At 41.3% G+C, this 18,007-nt stretch overlaps 2 protein-coding genes across 17 annotated transcripts in view; one reads left to right on the top strand and one right to left on the bottom strand.

The window, feature by feature from the left end:
- The window catches only part of MBD5 (methyl-CpG binding domain protein 5), a 170,640-nt gene extending 157,343 nt beyond the window's left edge, over nucleotides 1-13,297 (bottom strand). For all 4 annotated transcript variants that reach the window (XM_084810204.1, XM_084810251.1, XM_084810214.1 and 1 more), the window contains exon 1: nucleotides 12,746-13,297. The gene's annotated coding sequence lies outside the window, so the exon portion shown is untranslated. The remainder of the gene's footprint in view (nucleotides 1-12,745) is intronic.
- A 104-nt stretch (nucleotides 13,298-13,401) lies between these two features.
- The window catches only part of ORC4 (origin recognition complex subunit 4), a 34,788-nt gene continuing 30,182 nt past the window's right edge, over nucleotides 13,402-18,007 (top strand). For 8 of the 13 annotated variants that reach the window (XR_014784330.1, XR_014784328.1, XM_084810063.1 and 5 more), the window contains exon 1: nucleotides 13,402-13,482. The gene's annotated coding sequence lies outside the window, so the exon portion shown is untranslated. Of the gene's footprint in view, nucleotides 13,616-16,215; nucleotides 16,348-18,007 lie in introns of all 13 variants that reach the window. The other 5 variants (XM_084810092.1, XM_084810069.1, XR_014784340.1 and 2 more) reach the window with 3 other exon arrangements.

The following is an 18,007-nucleotide window of genomic DNA, read 5'->3' as shown; positions in this document are numbered from 1 at the left end:
ACCCACATCACTACTCAAGGGCACTGTGTGAGATAGTAAGCACAAAGAGTCACAAAGGAAAAAATAACAGTAAGACCAAGATCCAATTGTTACTTGTGTGTGCTTGTGTATGTAACCTTGCCATTGATCTCTTCTTTTTGCTGTATTGAAGGCAACAGGTACATGTTGATGCTATACAGTGATGGAACACAGAGGCTGGGTTCACACAACATGACAATTCATAGTCAAGGCTGAGTGTGGATTGATGTTGACCTGGGGATGGTTGTTGAACCATGGCTTGTTGTGTTGTGTGAACCCAGCCATGCTAACATACCATGGTTGGTTAACCATTTCCCCCCCAGTTTTTTTATTGTGAATTTCAACAAACAAAACAAAGAAAAAACATAACAAAACCAAAAAGAAAAAAAAGTATGACACGCTAAAACCCTCAGTTTCGAATTATTACAATATTCTAGAAAGAGTAAAAAAAAAAAGGAAAAAAATATAGGTTATACATAAACTTCAGTTAAAGCAGACCAAATATCCACATACAATTCCATTTGCAAATGTTGCTAGCGTTAAGTCTTCAATCCGTTGCATTATGGGCAGTGAGCTTTTATCCTTCAAGTATCGTAGTATCAGTCTTTTAACAACCAAAAAGGCACGAAAAATCCATTTACCCTGGCCATGGGTTACATTCCAAGAAGCAGGTAAGTAATTTAAAAGAACATTTACATCAGTAAATATTAAAGAGGTTTCCAATACAAAATCTATCCGAATAATAACTTCCTCCCCAAAGGAGGCAACCATGGGGCATTTCAAAAACATATGAATAAGAGAAGCATTGACTGCATTACACCTCCAACAATTAGCTGAATTTGACAAACCTTTATTAAAAAGACATTGTGGCATCCAATAGACTCAAAACAAAAGTTTTCGTTGAATAAGGTTTAACTGACGATCTGTTGAGATATCCGATACAGATGACAAAATGGCAGTCCATTGATTAAACAAAATAGGACGTTCCAATTCCCTGTTCCGTTCCTGCTGTAAAGCACTTGTATCATATTTATTCATTGATAATAAATATTTATAAACATAGGTTGATAGATATATCAGCTTCAATGATATTTACAGTAGTAAATATCAGCTTCAATGATATTTACAGTAGTAAAGGAGACTCCGAAGCAGTAAAAGCAGCAGGACCGAATCTAGAGACCAACAAATATTTCAGTTGAAAGTACTGCCTGTAGAATTGATCTCGCAAAGTTGAAAATAACAGGAGTTCATCATCAACCCCCACTAATTGATCCAGGGTAAAGATAAAATTATCTGTCCAGGCCCACCATAAAAACATTTTCTTTTCAATGCTTAAATCTGGATTTCCCCTTAAAGTCAATGTAGCATGGAAAAATGGGTCAAACTGTAATTGACGTGACATTATACGCCACACTTCTCTAACTGCCAAAATTGTGCGAGGAGCTCTGTCTGCCTTAATATGCCGAGAACGTAATGCCATCCATTTAAAGAGAGGCTCCAGACAAGAAGATTCCAACACTGACCAAGGTGGAAAATGTAATCTAAGTGGAAAAGACCAACATTTAGTACAAGTCAGCAAACAGGCCCGATACATAGCTAGATCTGAAAAATCGAACCTGCCTTCATTAATTGGAAGTTTCATCCTTTTCAAAGATATTCTTGGTGGAAGGGACCCACGCAAAATTTACAAAACAAAGCTTTACATTTTCAGAAATTTTGTCAGGTGTAAGTATAGGGATCTCATGTATAACACAAATAATTCAAGGTATGGTATTCATCTTAAGTGTAGTCACCTTACCCCATAAACTCAACTTTAAAGATGCCCATCTATCTATCTAGATCTCATGAAATATCATTGATCAACTTGTTTAAATTTAACCTAATCATTTGAGTTATATCTCTAGGGATAATTATTCCCAAGTAAGTAATAAACTCTAGGCACTGTTGAAATTGCCAATTGGTAAATACACTAGAGTATACCCTATCTCCAATTGGCATTATTTCCGACTTTGACCAATTAATTGAATAGCTGGACAATTCACCAAAGGTATTAATCAATTTCATCAAAGCTGGAACCGACGACTGGAGTCTTGAGATAAACAACAAAAGCATCAGCATAAAGGCTAATTTTAAATTCTAAACCAAAATGGACAAATCCACGAATACTACTATTTTGTCTAATAGAACACGCCAGGGGTTCCAAGCATAAATTGAATATCAGTGGGGAAAGTGGACAACCTTGTCTGGTGCCCTGCCAAAGTAAAAAAAAAGCTGAAAATAAACCATTAGTCATTATTCTCGCTCTTGGAGCTGAGTATAAGATTTTAACCCATTTCAAAAATTCTAAAGGAAAACCAAAATTAATCAGTGTAATAAAAATAAATTTCCAATGAATTTTGTCAAAGGCCTTTTCTGCATCCAAGGAAATGATGGCCATCCTGTGTGAAGCCAGCCATGCTAACAAACCATGGTTGGTTAAGCATGAACAATCCACAGTTCATAACCCAATAACAAACCATGGGTTCTCTTTGTGGGTTGTTCGTGGTTAACAAACCATGGTTTGTTAGCATGGCTGGGGTCACACAACGCAACAACCCACGTTTCAACAACAACTCACAGTTCAACGATAATATGATAACATGACAACAACGATGTCATGTTGTGTGAACCCAGCCATTGGCTTTAACTCTCTAAAGGCCATAAAATAGTGTGGTAACAGTTCGCTATTCACTTACAAAACCACAGATACTGTATACACTTAATACACCCAGTTTGCACAATCAAAAACCCCATAGTTAACAAACCATGGGTTGTTTGTAAGCACACAGGAGCAAGCTAGCATGCTGGTTCCCAACTGCTTGCTTCTGCTTTGCTAAACAATCCAGGAACGCCCCACTCCTGGGTTGTTCGCCATGACATCTGAATCTGGAACGCTGGGTTGTCCTTGGGTTAAAGCTCTGAGTGGCTTCCCTCTCAACAACCCACAGTTCCAGGTTCGGATGTCACAGAGAACAACTCAGGAATAGGGCATTCCTGGGTTGTTTAGCAAACAACCCATGCTTAACAAACTGTTGGTTATTTAACCATCAGAACCAGATCACAGTATAGCCAAAAAGTTCTGTGACACTTACAAAACTACATTCTATAATAATGAAATCACTCTCTGGGCAAATGCAGTTATTCCAGAGACACAAAATATTCTCATTTGAATGCTGGGAAAATGAGATATCAATGCAGCATCTCTGCAATGGAAGTGCTACACTGCAGGAATATTTATTAATTCATTGCATGAAATCCATAACTACTGCACATTTGTGATTTTAAAAAAATAATCTCAAAGAAATGCCAAATGATTCGCTCCTTGTTGCTTTGGGCTGGGTTTAAAAACCAGAAACATGACTGCACTGTGAGAGCAGTACCAGTTTTGTGGAGGACAGTGACTGGACCCCGAGCCTTTATTATTAAAATATTTTTGAATAGCCTTTCAGCCCCCAAGGTGATACACAGTAATCCACATCACAACCACTACATAAAAGCAGCACAAAAAAATGAAAGAGCAGGATTTTAAAACTTTCAGAAGCCAAGCAGAATAACACAGTTTTATAGGCTGCCCTAAGGTAGGTGGAGATGAAGCTAGGGAGGTAGGTCCACAATCGGGGCACTGCTACAGTAAAGGCACTGTTCTGTGCACTCATCAGCCTAGCCTCTCCTGGAGGTGGGATAATATAATAGGGCTTCCAATGGACAATATCTATGTGCACATACATGGACGTGTAAGGTATGGGGGAAATGGTAATTCTCCATGCACCTCATGTCCACATGGAACTAATGTTCCTTAACATAATCCTTAATGTTCCTGTTTGCAGCATCAGGCAAAAAGGGAATGTCAATTGGGGATATCATGGGAAGCACAAAACTCCCATTCCCCCTAAGATCCCATTGTAATACTATTGATAAGTGGCTGGAGAGGTTAAACAGGTCTCTATTGAGCACTATCAGGATCATCCACACATAGATATTTAAGTCACTAAGGGCACGATCCTATCGAGATAGGCAGCTGCCTCCAAACTTGGAGGCGACCACCTATCCTAAGCAGGGCAGAAGCACGAAGGGGATTGTTCCCTCTGCGCTTCTCCTGCCCTACTTTTTTGGCTATACAGCCGATTGCAGCTCCTGCAGATTGCAAGATCACGGAGTGGGGAAGGAGGCTGCTGTACGACACATTGGACGTGTCGTACACACAGTCACGCCCTCTCTGCCCCAGAACACCCCCAGCCACGCCCCTTTTCGGCCATTCTGCGCTTCTCTTGCAAGGATGGGGCTGTTCCATGCTGCCTCCAAGGCAGCGTGGAAGTGGGAGGAGGTCAGTTCCCGGAAAATGGCATATCCTATGACCGTCTAGCCTCTGTCTAGCGGCCATAGGATTGCTCTCTGAAGTTTCTAAAAATAGAAAATTTCCCTACAGTAATTTAAAAGTGTATATTCTAACATGGCTATCTGAATCTTCTACAACAAAGATTAATTGTTAATAGTTTCAAAGCACTGCCTTACCAACCATCCCTGGGACTAACACTGAAGTAACTCCCAAGTAAATTAATGCCCTATAATCCTGTATTTGTCTATATAGGGCAAGTGAGCAAAGCAGCCAACAAACATAAGAACTTGGATCTCTCACCAACAATTGTTTAATTTAAAAGTGACTTTAGTTTATATTTTGCATGTTCTAATATTTCAAAGGAGACAAGTATGAACAACTGTTTGGAGATACAAGGGGTGAAGTTAATCAAAATGTTACAAATATTAGTCACTTTTTTTAAAGCTTCATATGTAATAAGCAGACCTCAATCTCCCCACTTTAAAAAAATATAACGATGACAGGCTTCTTCAAATAAATCCCTTTTTCAGCTGATATAATATTATTCCAATTGCCAGCATAAGCAGGGCATTTTTGGGGGGAGATTAATGCAAATTCCTTATTTAAGTAAGCAACAACAAATATGGCAGGTTTTTTAAAAAGGCTCATGTTACATGCCATGACTGCTTAGGAGAGAGATCTTAGGATTGTGGTAGATATGTCAGAGAAAAGCAAAACCAATGCACTGGGGAAATGAAAATTACAAATTCAGTAAAAGGCACTATTAGGAAAGGGATGGACAAAAAGTACAATGCCATTATGTTAATTTATGTGAACATACTTTGTAATACTGATTCTAGTTCTGGTTGACCCATTCGAAAAAGAATAAAGTAGAACTGGAAAAGGTAAAAGAAAGGTTAAAAGGATCAATGAGTTGGGAAGCTTACAAGAAAAGGCAAACACATTTGGGACTTTTTAGCTTGTAGAAGGAAACATGAGAGGACTCATAGAGGATTTGTTGTTTGATTTTGAGAGAGGTTTATAAAATTAAGAACCTGATGGAAAGCACAGATAAAAGTTTTTCCCTCTAACACTAAAGTTTCAAATTATCAAATGAAATTGATTGACAGTAAGTTCTGGAGTAGCAAAATGAAGTACTTATTTACAAAACGCATAATAAAATAATTCACTATCATAACTAATTCACTATCATAAAATGCAATGATACTACAACTCATAAGCTTTTAAAAGACAAACAAGTAATTATCTGTGAATAATTCAGGGAGTGGGAGGACCTGTTCAAGGGTATTCCTATTCCATCCCCCCCGCTCCATTTTCTGTTTCCATCTCTCAACAATCAACTAGCATTCTATAGCAAGTGAGCACGATGAGTTCTCACTGGGCTGTTTTTGAGTCTTCCTGCTTAGTGTCCCCCCGCCTGCCCCCGTTTTTAGTAAGATTTTATTAATTTTCCAGATACAAAGACAAAAGAGAAGAAAGAAAAAATATATGTTAAACTTAAGTCTAGTTGTTGACAGAGGGTAGTAAATTTTATATACTTTCGCCCTTTACTTTAAAGACAAAGATATGAGTAGAATCCATTGGCTCTGTGTGTTTTTTCCTTAGTGTTTTGTATACTTTTGCAAACTTATGCAGTCCATGGTGCAGTTTGGGCTACATATGGGTGGATCCACACTCAGAGAACTAATTCGCTATTAGCGCATAGAAATATTATATTCCTGTGTACAAGAGTGGCAGGGAATCCAGGTTAAAAAGGTAAAAGGTAAAGGTGTCCCCAACCAGTCATGTCCGACTCTAGGGTGTGGTGCTCATCTCCATTTCTAAGCCGAAGAGCCAGCGCTGTCCGAAGATGCTTCCGTGGTCATGTGGCCGGCATGACTGAACACCAAGGTGCACGGAATGCTGTTACCTTTCCCGCCAAAGCGGTACCTATTTATCTACTTGCAATTTCTTGCTTTCGAACTGCTAGGTTGGCAGGAGCTGGGACTGAAGACGGGAGCTCACTCTGCCACGCAGCACTCGGGTCTCGAACTGCTGTCCTGCCAACCTTCCGGTCTGCAGTTCAGCGTCTTAACCACTATGCCACTGTGGCCCCATTAATCCAGGTTAATTATTGTCAACGCTTTCACTTGGTCTTCCTCTGTCATCTCTCAAATCTCTGCCATGAATTCTTCAGCTCAATTAATACATTCCATTTGTTATGGCTGCATTACTCCTCTTTTCCATCCTCATTATCTCACTCTCTTCTTATACTTATCTTTCTCTTATTTGCTTTTAAATGTCAATTCTTTTACTCCCACTGACCTATTATCACTTCCCATTACCTCAATTATGTGAGATCGAAACTTTTCTGGACATTTTTTCGAGTGGTTTGTTTTTCTGTGGGTTTTTCCCCCATTTTATAAGTTCATTAGTAACAATGAATGGTTGCCAACTGCAAATACAGTATTAGGCAAGATTGACAGCTTCAAAGCTTACCCTAATTTACATAGGAAATTTTGCCCCCCCCCCTCAAAATTTTCCAGAAAACTCATATCACTAAATGCCCTCTTCTCACTCTCGTCACATTTCTGGTATTCTTGGCCTCTATAAATCTAAAGTACACTCTCCAGTCTGCTGACTTCTCCCTTTCCCCCTACAACTTTTCTACCATTGCAACTCACAACTCCTGGAATCTGTCTAGTTCCTTCTGGTTTTACATTTAAGCACCTGATAAAACTCACCTCTTCACTCTGATATTCTCCATCTCATACTGCATCTCTATCTTTTCCCTTATTGTAGCAAGCCTGGGTTCAGATGAAGAACAGGTCCCCACTATAATACTGAGGGAGACCAATGAGGAAGCCATGGGGCTTCATTGACAAGTACAAGTATGCTGGAGAATTAGGGACCCTTGGCCAGAAGGATTTGCACATTTTTGCCATGGTCTTGTGTAGGATCTTGGAATTGGAGAGGAGATGTACAAAAAGGTCTGAGGCCACAGAGTCCCGAGTTTCTGCTCCCCTTGTCATATATTCTGTGAGGAACTTTAGCAGTTGATAATTCTCTGAGGTGACCTCTGCTGGTTCCATTGTGCTTGCGGGACCCACCACTTGCACAACAAAGCTTTTGTGGTTGTAAACATAACTCTGGAAATGAGTGTAAACACTCATTTCCAGATTGGAATAGGTCAGTGGAGCCCCTTTCTGCAAGCTCTGCTACCCACCCCTTTCCAAAAATGAGAGTTTCTGCTTGTTTTAGGTTATGTTTACAATCATAAAAGCCCTGTTGCACAAGCATAAGCACAATAGGATACTAGGCAGAGTGATCCATTCTTGGTATCTTCAGTCACTGTTCTTATCTATTATCATATAATCAGATTATTACTCTGCTGGGTCCAGCTTCTTTCTGTCTTGAAGTTTAGCTTACTTTTCAGATATTGTGTTCTGTTTTCGAAGAATCACCTGATCTTTATAAATCAATGGGAGCTTTTTGAACAGTGGTTTCATCACCACTGAAGAAAACTGAGAACTAGATGGACCCTTGGTCTGACCCAGCATGGCTCTTATGTTCTTAATTTGAGCTTGGTAACAAGGGAGGTAGAAGTGAATCCACATGGAATCTTGCAAAAGGAATTATTCCCAGATCAACACCATGGAGCCCAAAAGTTGAGCTAAATCCAGTAGACTGAACTACTGATTGGATCTACCCTTTCATAGAAATTGCAGAAGATTCAGTGTGTGGCCTTGTAAAACAGAAACAAAAAGTCAAATCTTATGCCCTGATGTGTCAAGGATCGAAATGTCTGAAAGGAGCTCTTTGGAAAGTTGATCAGAAACCCATGACTAGATCCTCTGGAGCTGCTGCAAAAGAGAAGCTCTGACTTGGGGCCACCTACATAGGTGGAGGTAAATGCCCTGAAAACATGTGAACTCCTAATGTCACCAAGATACTGGAGAAGACCTGAGAAGCTGAGACAAGATAAAATAGACACACTCAATACATGTACTGTTGGGTGTTGTAAGCAAAGTGGGAGAATCTTTTGTAGGATGAGAGGATCAGAATAAGAAAGTATGACTCTGGGGGTCAATTCAGACCAGAAAATTCCTGCCTTTGAATGCCTGCTGGACAGTGCACAAGTCGAAAGATGGACTGATGGAGTGCTGCTTACATTTGTTTCCTAGCTGAACAGACTGGGGATAGAGCCCTTTTCCTCAGCTAAAAGTTAACTTTCCCTTTCCTGGTTCCAAGGAAGGGAACATCCCACTTCTTGAATGTCCCTTCCAGGAAAACTTTTAAGTGTTCCTAAATTCTTGGGCACTTATTTCAATAGATGAAGCACATCCAGTCAAAACACTTTAAAAACAAATTTTAAAGAATGAATGGTATAGTGAAAACAGTTTTCAAAATTCAAGCATGACACTAGTTGATGTAATGATCTACACTGCCAGTTGAAGCAACGAGAACTTCAAGATACAATGTAAAAGTTTAAAACTACAGTATAAAATAAAAGTTCCTATTAGGCCTTCCCTAAGAATTATGCTATGTGGAAGGTGTAATGGGGCATCTGTTTTCCTCTTTTAAATTGAAAACATGAACAAGTCAGCCAAATGATTGTCAGATACTCACTCAGCTGAGCTGTCTATGAACATTAGATTATTTAACAAAAAAGTAAATTGGAGATATCAAGCTTATGTATTAAAAGCATTACTTGTGAAGTGTCCCTGCATCAATATTGTTATCAGAATGTTTAATGTTGTTTTTAAATCCCTTGGTAGTATTGTATGAACAATACCATTTGCTAACGGCTATTCACCTTTTCTATTGTATGACTGAAACAACATAACTTTCAGATTACTGAAGCTGTAATCTATGAGAATAGTCAACAACTAAGCATCCTACAAAACCAATAAACTTTAAGAATGCCAAATGTGCTCACAGGTGCTTAAAAATTAAACTTTAAAGTGACTCTTGGTAGGCTCACATGGACAAGATCTGGGAGAAAGGACTGGCCTAAGAACCTTTTATTCCCTTACAAAATAACTTTGGCCCACAGCAGCTGAACTCAGACACTTTGGATGAAGTGAACCACTACCACAACTAGTGCAACACTGCAGTTGCCTATATTACAGGAACAATATAATGAAATACTGATGGGTGAGCCTGGGCTGGTTTGAAAACTGATTTGCTTAAAAACCTAAAGATTTTAGACAGAAAATAGAAACAAGAATGTTTGTATACTCAGAAGAGCCAAACCCTAACCATATTTACTTGGAAGTAAGTCCCATTTATATCAATGGTTCTTACTCTTTTGTAAATGTGCATAGGATTCAACTGGCCCATATTTGACTGGTCAAGTATTATGGATTAGTTTGAGAGATATATTTTGATTAGGTCTGACACCAGGATCCTAGCTGCAAGAAGTCTTCTTATGCAAGCATCATAAGAAATATACTTGTAATCCTCAAAACATGCTTATTTTACAGTTCTAGTTATGAGTAACCTGGATTGTATGGTTTAAGGACTATCATCACATCCCAGAAGCATTTGAAAGACTATATGAGGATATGTGATTAGGAGTTTTTTAAGCTATTTTAATGTTAAAATAAGTCAAAATTTCCTAAACAGATGAAGCCTTAGATGTTTTGAAGTTCTCTCTTCATGCCTAATACAATCCTTCCTCAAAGGTTCTTAAACAAGCAGACTTCTTCCCCAAACAGAACCTTACAATAAGTGTACAATAGCCTATTCTCTTTCCCATCCTACCTGGAGATGCCAGGGGTTGAACCTGGGAACCTTTTCATGCAAAGAATGTGCTCTAACCCTGAGCTACAGTCCTTCTCTCGCCTGCACATACATTCCTAGTCCAAGGATTAATCTCCAAAAAAAATTCATTTCTGTATACATTGCACTGTTTCAGAGGAACATAGCCTTGAAATTAATAAAGCTCTACCTTTGAAAAGGCCTATCCATATAATAAGGTCTGCTATTTAGATCTACTCAACAGCTCAAAATTAAACATGTATAATTGTTTGTAAACTTCCACCTTGCACCCCTATTCTATATATGTTTACTTCACAGTATGTTCTGTGGAGTTCAATGAGACTTATTCTCAAGTATCCATATATAGGGTTGCTGTGTTAAACCCTGATCATAAACACATTCACTTGGAACGAAGTCTGATGAAAATAAGTTCCATTCAACTCAAAGTATGGTTAGGACTATAACTTTAGATGTTAAAATCAATTCCTTAGAAATGTAAAATATGAATTAAAACACTAATTACTATAATCAAATAAGAAGATTCTGATGTGTAACAAAAAACTAATTGAAGTTATATTACATTATTTGTCTACCCTTAAAATTATTCAGTCAGTTTAGAAATGAAAATAATTCCTTCTAAACAATAATAATATTCATGGGTCCTATTTGGGTATGGATAGATCTTATGTTAGAGCAATATTTAATTTGTTTAGATGTGGAGCAGAATACAAATGTTGCGAATAAATAAATATACTTGCAATCCCAATTCAGGTTTCTCCATGTATGTGATATCAAAAAGAAAAATGGAACTATTAAAACAGTATTACGGGAAAAATGCTATCTTAGAACCTAGAAATAACTTTATCCTAAGTGTCCAGTTTTTCTTAAGCCTAAAAAGACACCCTGTTAAAAATATAGTACCCACTTAAAGGGAATATTACTTCACACACTATTCTATTCTGTTCTTCAAAAAGCACGTTACCTTTCACACTGTAAATACTGATGGCAAACAGTTCTTCCAAGGTACAACTTAAGCTTTTCTACAACATGTGTCCTAGTACCCTTCCAAGTTTTTTTTTTTTTTTTACTAATCATCTCTGACTTGATTAAAAATATTTGTTTTATGTTGCCACCAGGATTATAAAAGGCACATTTTGCCAATGAATTATGTTATCAGAGAAGGTATTCAGGATGCAAGAATTATTTGTTGACTTCACTTCAAATATTAGAGTAAGGAAGCAGTACATATCAAGCTGCATTTTACTTTGGTCAGATTCCCTAGGCCTACTGAAATGCATAGGCCATCTGTGCACATATCACAGTTCAAACATACCTTGCAGGCTTTAGTAATCTGACAGCACAATATCCCCTTACTTTAAACAAAATATTTCAGAATAAAAACACAAAGGCAACAACCTCACAAAAGAGCTGCCCTTGCTGTAGCAAGTATGACTTGTAACAGTTAACATATTTTCCAAGCTCCTTCTCCACTTTTGAAACTAAAACCCGAATTTGGACTTTAAATTGGTCAAGCTGCAAATCTGAAAGACACTTAAAAGAGAAGTATTCCTCCAAATCAATGGGATTTATACATACATAAATGCATATAGGACTGGGGTGGGGTTTTAATTCTCATCACCATGTAAAATATCAGTCCCGCTAAATAAGTTTGATTCTTAACAACTTAAAGACAAATAAGAGCACTTAGCAGAACCTTACATGATAACATATAAATACTGAGATTCACTCCTTCATATAGTATTATTTAGAGCCAGATCCTTTACCATGCTAAAAAGATGAAATATTATTTTGCTTAATAGTAAGCATAAGAGCATTTGGAAGGTCAGGACTTCAAAACTGATATAACCTGAAACAATTAACTATACACAGAAATAGAGAGACAAGACAACAAATAAAGGTGTTTTAATTTCATATTGCCAACATTCAAAACATACCAGTATCACTTCAGTTGTGATGAATAGCCAAGGAATAAATAGCCAAGGAATAAATAGCCAAGGAATAAATAGCCAAGGAATAAATAGCCAAGGAAATGCTTTTTAAAGACATCTTTTGATACATCTTCCTCTCTGCATAGTAAAGGAAACTTCTCAAGACCACCAACAGTAAATACTGATAAAATTCTTCTATGAAAAACACTGAATAGAAGTTTGAAAGAGTTTTGTGTACACCAGAAGCAAAGCATCAACACCAGAACAAAATGTCCAAAACCAAAAAACTATGACACTAGACTACATACTAAGGAATAAAAAAACAACAAAACCCAAGACAGGACACAAATAAGAGATTTCTCTATACCTAGCTAATGAGCAAAAATTGGTATCCTGTGTTACTTAGAATAAAACACAGTACTGACACTTTTTAATCTGCACCCCTAATTTTTTTTAAATTAGAAATAAAACCACCACTTTTCTCACCAGGAAACAATCAAGCTGCTTCTATCCTCAAAAGTAAAAAGAGAGAGAAAGATAAAGACAGAATCAAGAAAGCAAACACCCTCCCACTATCCAGATCCGTTTGCCTGAGAGTGAAATTGTAGAGTAGAAGGCATTGCTTGCCTTACCTCCCTTTCCCATACATAGACAGGCTTACCTTGGCTGCACCCCACTTTTATTCCTTTCCTGGAGCAGTGGAGAGAGAGCCACACACAAAGGGTAATAAAGGGGGAGGAGGGGAGAGTGGAGGGGGGGAAGCTGGTGAACTGGCGGCTGCTCCTCCTGTGTGTGTGGTGAGGTGTCTCCAGCCAGGGCCAAAAAGCAGCAGCAGCAGCAATAGTAGTGGAGAAGGAGACGAGGTTATGTTGCTAAGAGGCTTTTGGTCTCTTTTCTCTCTTCTCTGACGGCCAAAGCGGGGGAAGAAACTCTCCTTCTCTCGCTATGTCTCTCTGGGATCCTCTAGCTAGGCTGAGGGTGGGGGAGAAACTCAATCTCCTCAGGCCAAACCCTCCCCACAAACCAATTCAAGGTGGAATTAGTGCTCTGTCCCTTTAACAATATAAATAAAAGGTCCCCCCATTCTCCCCCTTCCCTCTCTTCTTCATCATCAGCTGCTGCTGAGGCTCTGGTTCTGGCTGGGAGAAAGATGGGAGGCTGTCACTGCGCATGCGCCCCAAGGGAGCTCGCTGGGTTGAAGGAGGGGGAGGGAAAAAAGGTTGCCTCCCACAATGCCCCGCGCTGCGAGCGAACCCGGAAAAGGATTCCGAAAAGATGGAAGGAAGGGGGCCGGAAGTTGTGGGCGGGGAAATCAGAAGGTAAAGCGGAAGTAAGCAAATGGGTGGAGGCAAAGAGGAGGAGAGTCTTGCGGAGGTACGCGACGAGGAGGAGGTGGAGGTGCGTGTGTATAAGTGCACCCGCGCGCACACACATATTCACTCACAGTCACGTGGCAGAGGGGTGTGCGGGGTTGCTGAGAGGCGTTTTCTGCTTGGCGGCGAGCCGGAGAAATAACGGCGAGCGGAGCGCGGTAACGGCGAATGCGCGCGCCCTTGAGATCTGGCTGTGGCTGCCGTGGGTAGCGATGGGGAAGGAAGGTGGTAGGGGCCACGCGGCAGCTGCGGGGAGCAGGGCGGGGATGGGCTTAGAATTCTCGCCGCTTCGTTTGTTTTTGAATTTTAATTTCCTCACCGTTGAGCGGGGGGGTCCGAGGCAGTTCAAGGGAGCCTTGGTGACTGCCCGTTCCCCTCCTCTTCCTTCTCCCCACTCGCCTTGCCGGGGGGAGGGGGGGCTCCGACGCGTTCCCATTCTGGAGGAGAGGGGGCAGTTAACGGGTTTCCCCCCTTTCGTGTTGCCTGTGCGTGCTAGGGGTATCCAGTCGGTGAATAGTTACAACTATGGAATTCGCTTCTCCAACATGTGGTGACGTCCACCAACTTCGAAGGCTTTAAATAGAAGGGGAATAAGGCTGCGACCGGCTACTGGTCACGGTGACTATGTGCTGTCTCCAGGATCAGAGGCCACATGCTGAGGAGCAACAGCGCCAGAGCGCTGTTGCCCTCACGTTCCGCTTGTGGGCTTCACATAGCTGCTGGTCTGACCCAGCAGGGCCCCTTTAATGCTTTTCTTAGTGGATGAGAAGTGTTAAGGTGCCTAAGTCTGTCTGTGAAGTTGCACCAAAGACAGAATTTCTCCAGTGGTGGCAGTTTGTATTAACTGCATGGAGGGGCTTGATGGGAGGAAAGATTCACACCTTGTGGAATTCTGCAGGATCTGGACCTGGTAGACCCAGGCCATGCAATTGGCTTACTCAGTCCCAGGCATTTGCTGATTTTGCTGTTTGAGGCTGTACTTCATTTGTTTTCTGCATTATCCCAAATAGCTTTTAGTGTGTGACTAAGGGTATAATCCTATGCATGTTTAGACAGAAAAACACCCTACAGGCCCTAGAATGTCCCAGATAACATGACTGGCTGGGACATGGTGGGTGGGAGTTGTAGGATTTTTTTCTGTATAAATATGCAGAGGATTGCATCCTAAGTTCTTTTTTTCTGGGGCATAAAGCTGTCGAGACTCAAGGGAACACCTAGAAGCCACATGTGACTCCTGGGGATGCTACCCTAAAGATGCAGTTCAGCTCCACTTCAAAGCAGTTTCGCTGACATCAACGGTGCTGTACTCATGAAGTATTATTGTAGAGAAGATATAAAGATTCTAAACCCTTCTGCAGAATGCACCAGACTGATAACTTGGACCAGAAAGTCTGAACCTATAATATTGATTCTGGCCCACTTGTGCTGGTTGCCTATATGCTTCTGTTGTTCAGTCGTGGCCGACTCTTCGTGACCCTATGGACCACAGCACTCCAGGCCTTCCTGTCCTGTGCTCTCTCCCGGAGTGTGCTCAAGTTCATATTCATTGCGTCAGTGATGCTGTCTAGCCATCTCATCCTCTGCCGTCCCCTTCTCCTTTTGCCTTCAGTCTTTCCCAGCATCAGGGTCTTTTCCAGAGAGTTTTCTTTTTGCATTAGGTGGCCAAAATATTTGAGCTTCAGCTTCAGTATCTGTCCTTCCAATGAGCACTCAGGGTTGATTTCCCTTAGGAATATGCTTCTGAGCCCAATTCAGAGTGCTGGTTTTGACCTATAAAGCCGTACATGTCTCAGGACCACAGTACCTGAAAGAACGCCTCTCCTGGCATGAACCGACTCACACCCTATGCTCTGCATCTAAGGCCCTCATTTGGGAGCCTCCACCAAGGGAGGCTCAGAGGGCGGCAACAGGGGAGAGGACCTTTTTGGTGGTGGCTCCCCATTTGTGGACTAATCTCCCTGACGAGGCCTGCCTCGTGCCAACATTGTCATCTTTTCAGTTCCAGGTTAAAACTGCCATCTTTCAGGCATTTGGCAGCGTATAATGAGTCATTTGATTGACTCTGTCTGATAGTTTTAAATTGTTTTAGATATATGTTGTTGGTGTGTGTGTTATTTGTTTTATGTCATGTGAATGGTTTTTATATTTTATATAATGTATTTTAATGGTTTTTAATTTTTGTGAACCACCCAAAGAGCTTCAGCTATGGGGAAGGAAAGAAAGAAATGAAATGACTAGCCCTGTCAAAATAAGACCTATAGACAAAACACACAAAAAAGAACTGTTCAGGTATGGGTGCCCTTCTATGACATTTTTGCATATATGTCTCCCCCCTCATTGGATAAAGAAACTGTTAAGTTTTGAGGGCAAATTTAAAAACAAAAATTGGATTGTACGGCTGATGAGTATTGGCAACCTGTAGATTATATGGAGGTGGCATAAACTGTAAATACATTCTTTTTGAGAAGAGGCTCAATCCTTGAAGACTGTTTGCCATTCAGACATTGCTCCCATTTCTGTCCTCAAAATGTGACTTTAACATGTGTCATGTAAATTGGTCCTGCCTTGCTTCTTTAAAATTATAGATGCAAGCCCCTTGGAACGGGGGCCTATCTGCTTGTAGGTTGTAAATTGGGTGGGATAGGTAATACTTTGGAAGACAGAAACAAAATTCAAAGTGATCTTGATAGACTGGAGCACTGGGCAGAAAACAACAGAATGATATTTAATAGGGATAAATGCGGAGTTCTGCACCTAGGAAAAAGAAACCAAATGCAGTTACAAAATGGGTGCTACGTGGCTCAAGAACGCTACAAGCGAGAAGGATCTTGGAATTGTTGTCGATCACAAGCTGAATACGAGCCAACAATGTGATGTGGCTGCAAAAAAGGCAAGTGCTCTTTTGGGCTGCATTAATAGAAGCATAGCTTCAAAATCCCAGGAAGTACTAGTCCCCCTCTACTCAGCACTGGTTAGACCTCATCTGGAGTACTGTGTCCAGTTCTGGGCACCACATTTTAAGAAGGATGCAGACAGGCTGGAGAGGGTTCAGAGAAGGGCAGTGAGGATGATCAGGGGACTGGAAACAAAGCCCTATGAAGAGAGACTGAAAGAACTGGGCATGTTTAGCCTTGAGAAGGGAAGACTGAGGGGAGATATGATAGCGCTCTTCAAGTACTTGAAAGGTTGTCACAGAGAGGAAGGCCAGGATCTCTTCTCGGTCATCCCAGAGTGCAGGACACGTAGGGATGTATGAAACACCTACCTGGCTCCGTGCTGGGCAATCCATGGTGGTGGGGAGGCGCTCCATCCCTCCCCCTGGAATCCTCGACAGGGGGGGGAGGCGATCCAGTCCTCCCCCCTGGAATCTTGCCTGGCTGGCTCCGCTCCGCAGCCAAGCTGTGGAGCTGCCAGCTGGCCCCAGCCGCCCACAGCTGGATATCCAGCCTCTGGGCAGCCCTGCAGGGACGCAAATGGCAGCTGTCATAGCCGCCACCATTTGCGACCCTGTATTGAGCCATGATAGGATACGTAAATACTTACATAGCCTATCATGGCGGGGGGGGGGGGGAATCCAGCATATGCAAATGGCGGTAGCTGCTGCCATTTGCGTAAGCTAGGTTTTTTCCCCTTCTGCCGTGATAGGCTATGTAAGTATTTATGTAGCCTATCACGGCCTCCGCAGGGGCGCGAATGGTGTCCCTGCATTAGCTGTGATAGGCTACGTAAATACTTACATCTATGAAGACGAAGCGAATGGCGGCCGCAGGACGGCTGCCATTCGCAAAGCAGCATGGACGGGAGCAGGTAAGTGCTTCGTTTCGCGTGGCTTTCGTGGGGTGGGGGCAGCGGGGACTTGGTCCCGTGTGCCTTTCGTGGGGTGGGGGGGCAGGGGCTTCGTTCCGTGATGGATTTTGGGGGCCGAATGCACTGGCATTCGGCCTCACTGAGATCCGTCGCGGAATTCTCTGACATCCCTAAGGACATGGAATGATGGGCTCAAGTTACAGGCAGACAGTTTCCGGCTGAACATCAGGAAAAATGTCCTGACTGTTAAAGCAATATGACAGTGGAACCAATCACCTAGGGAGGTGGTGGGCTCTCCCACACTGGAGGCATTCAAGACAAGGCTGGACAGCCATCTGTCAGGGATGCTCTGACTTGGATTCCTGCATTGAGCAGGGGGTTGGACTCGATGGTCTTATAGCCCCCTTCCAACCCTACTATTCTATGATTCTGTGTACTTTGTAAAGTACTATATATGGCAGGGATGGGCAAATTGCTTGCCATGCTGGCTGGCTGAGGCTGATGAGAGTTCTGGCAAAAAATCTGGAGGGCCCCAAGTTGCCTACCCCCATCTATGGTGATACCGCTCTATAAATTACCTGTATTTGATCAAAGTAACTAACATAGTTAAGGAAAGGAGATCACAGAAAAATAAGTTCATAGAAAACTGGAGTCTGTTTATTTCCTTTTTGGAACAACAAGTTCCTGGATAATCCATATTTATTGCTGTGTATGATTTAATGCTATTTAAATATTATATGTTT

The sequence above is a fragment of the Heloderma suspectum genome, chromosome 1, assembly GCF_057233095.1.
Source record: "Heloderma suspectum isolate Gila_16-S chromosome 1, 16-S_ref, whole genome shotgun sequence".
Lineage (NCBI taxonomy): Eukaryota > Metazoa > Chordata > Lepidosauria > Squamata > Helodermatidae > Heloderma > Heloderma suspectum.
The sequence above is the reverse complement of the archived record's forward strand: the minus strand, read 5'-3'. Positions and strand labels throughout refer to the sequence as shown.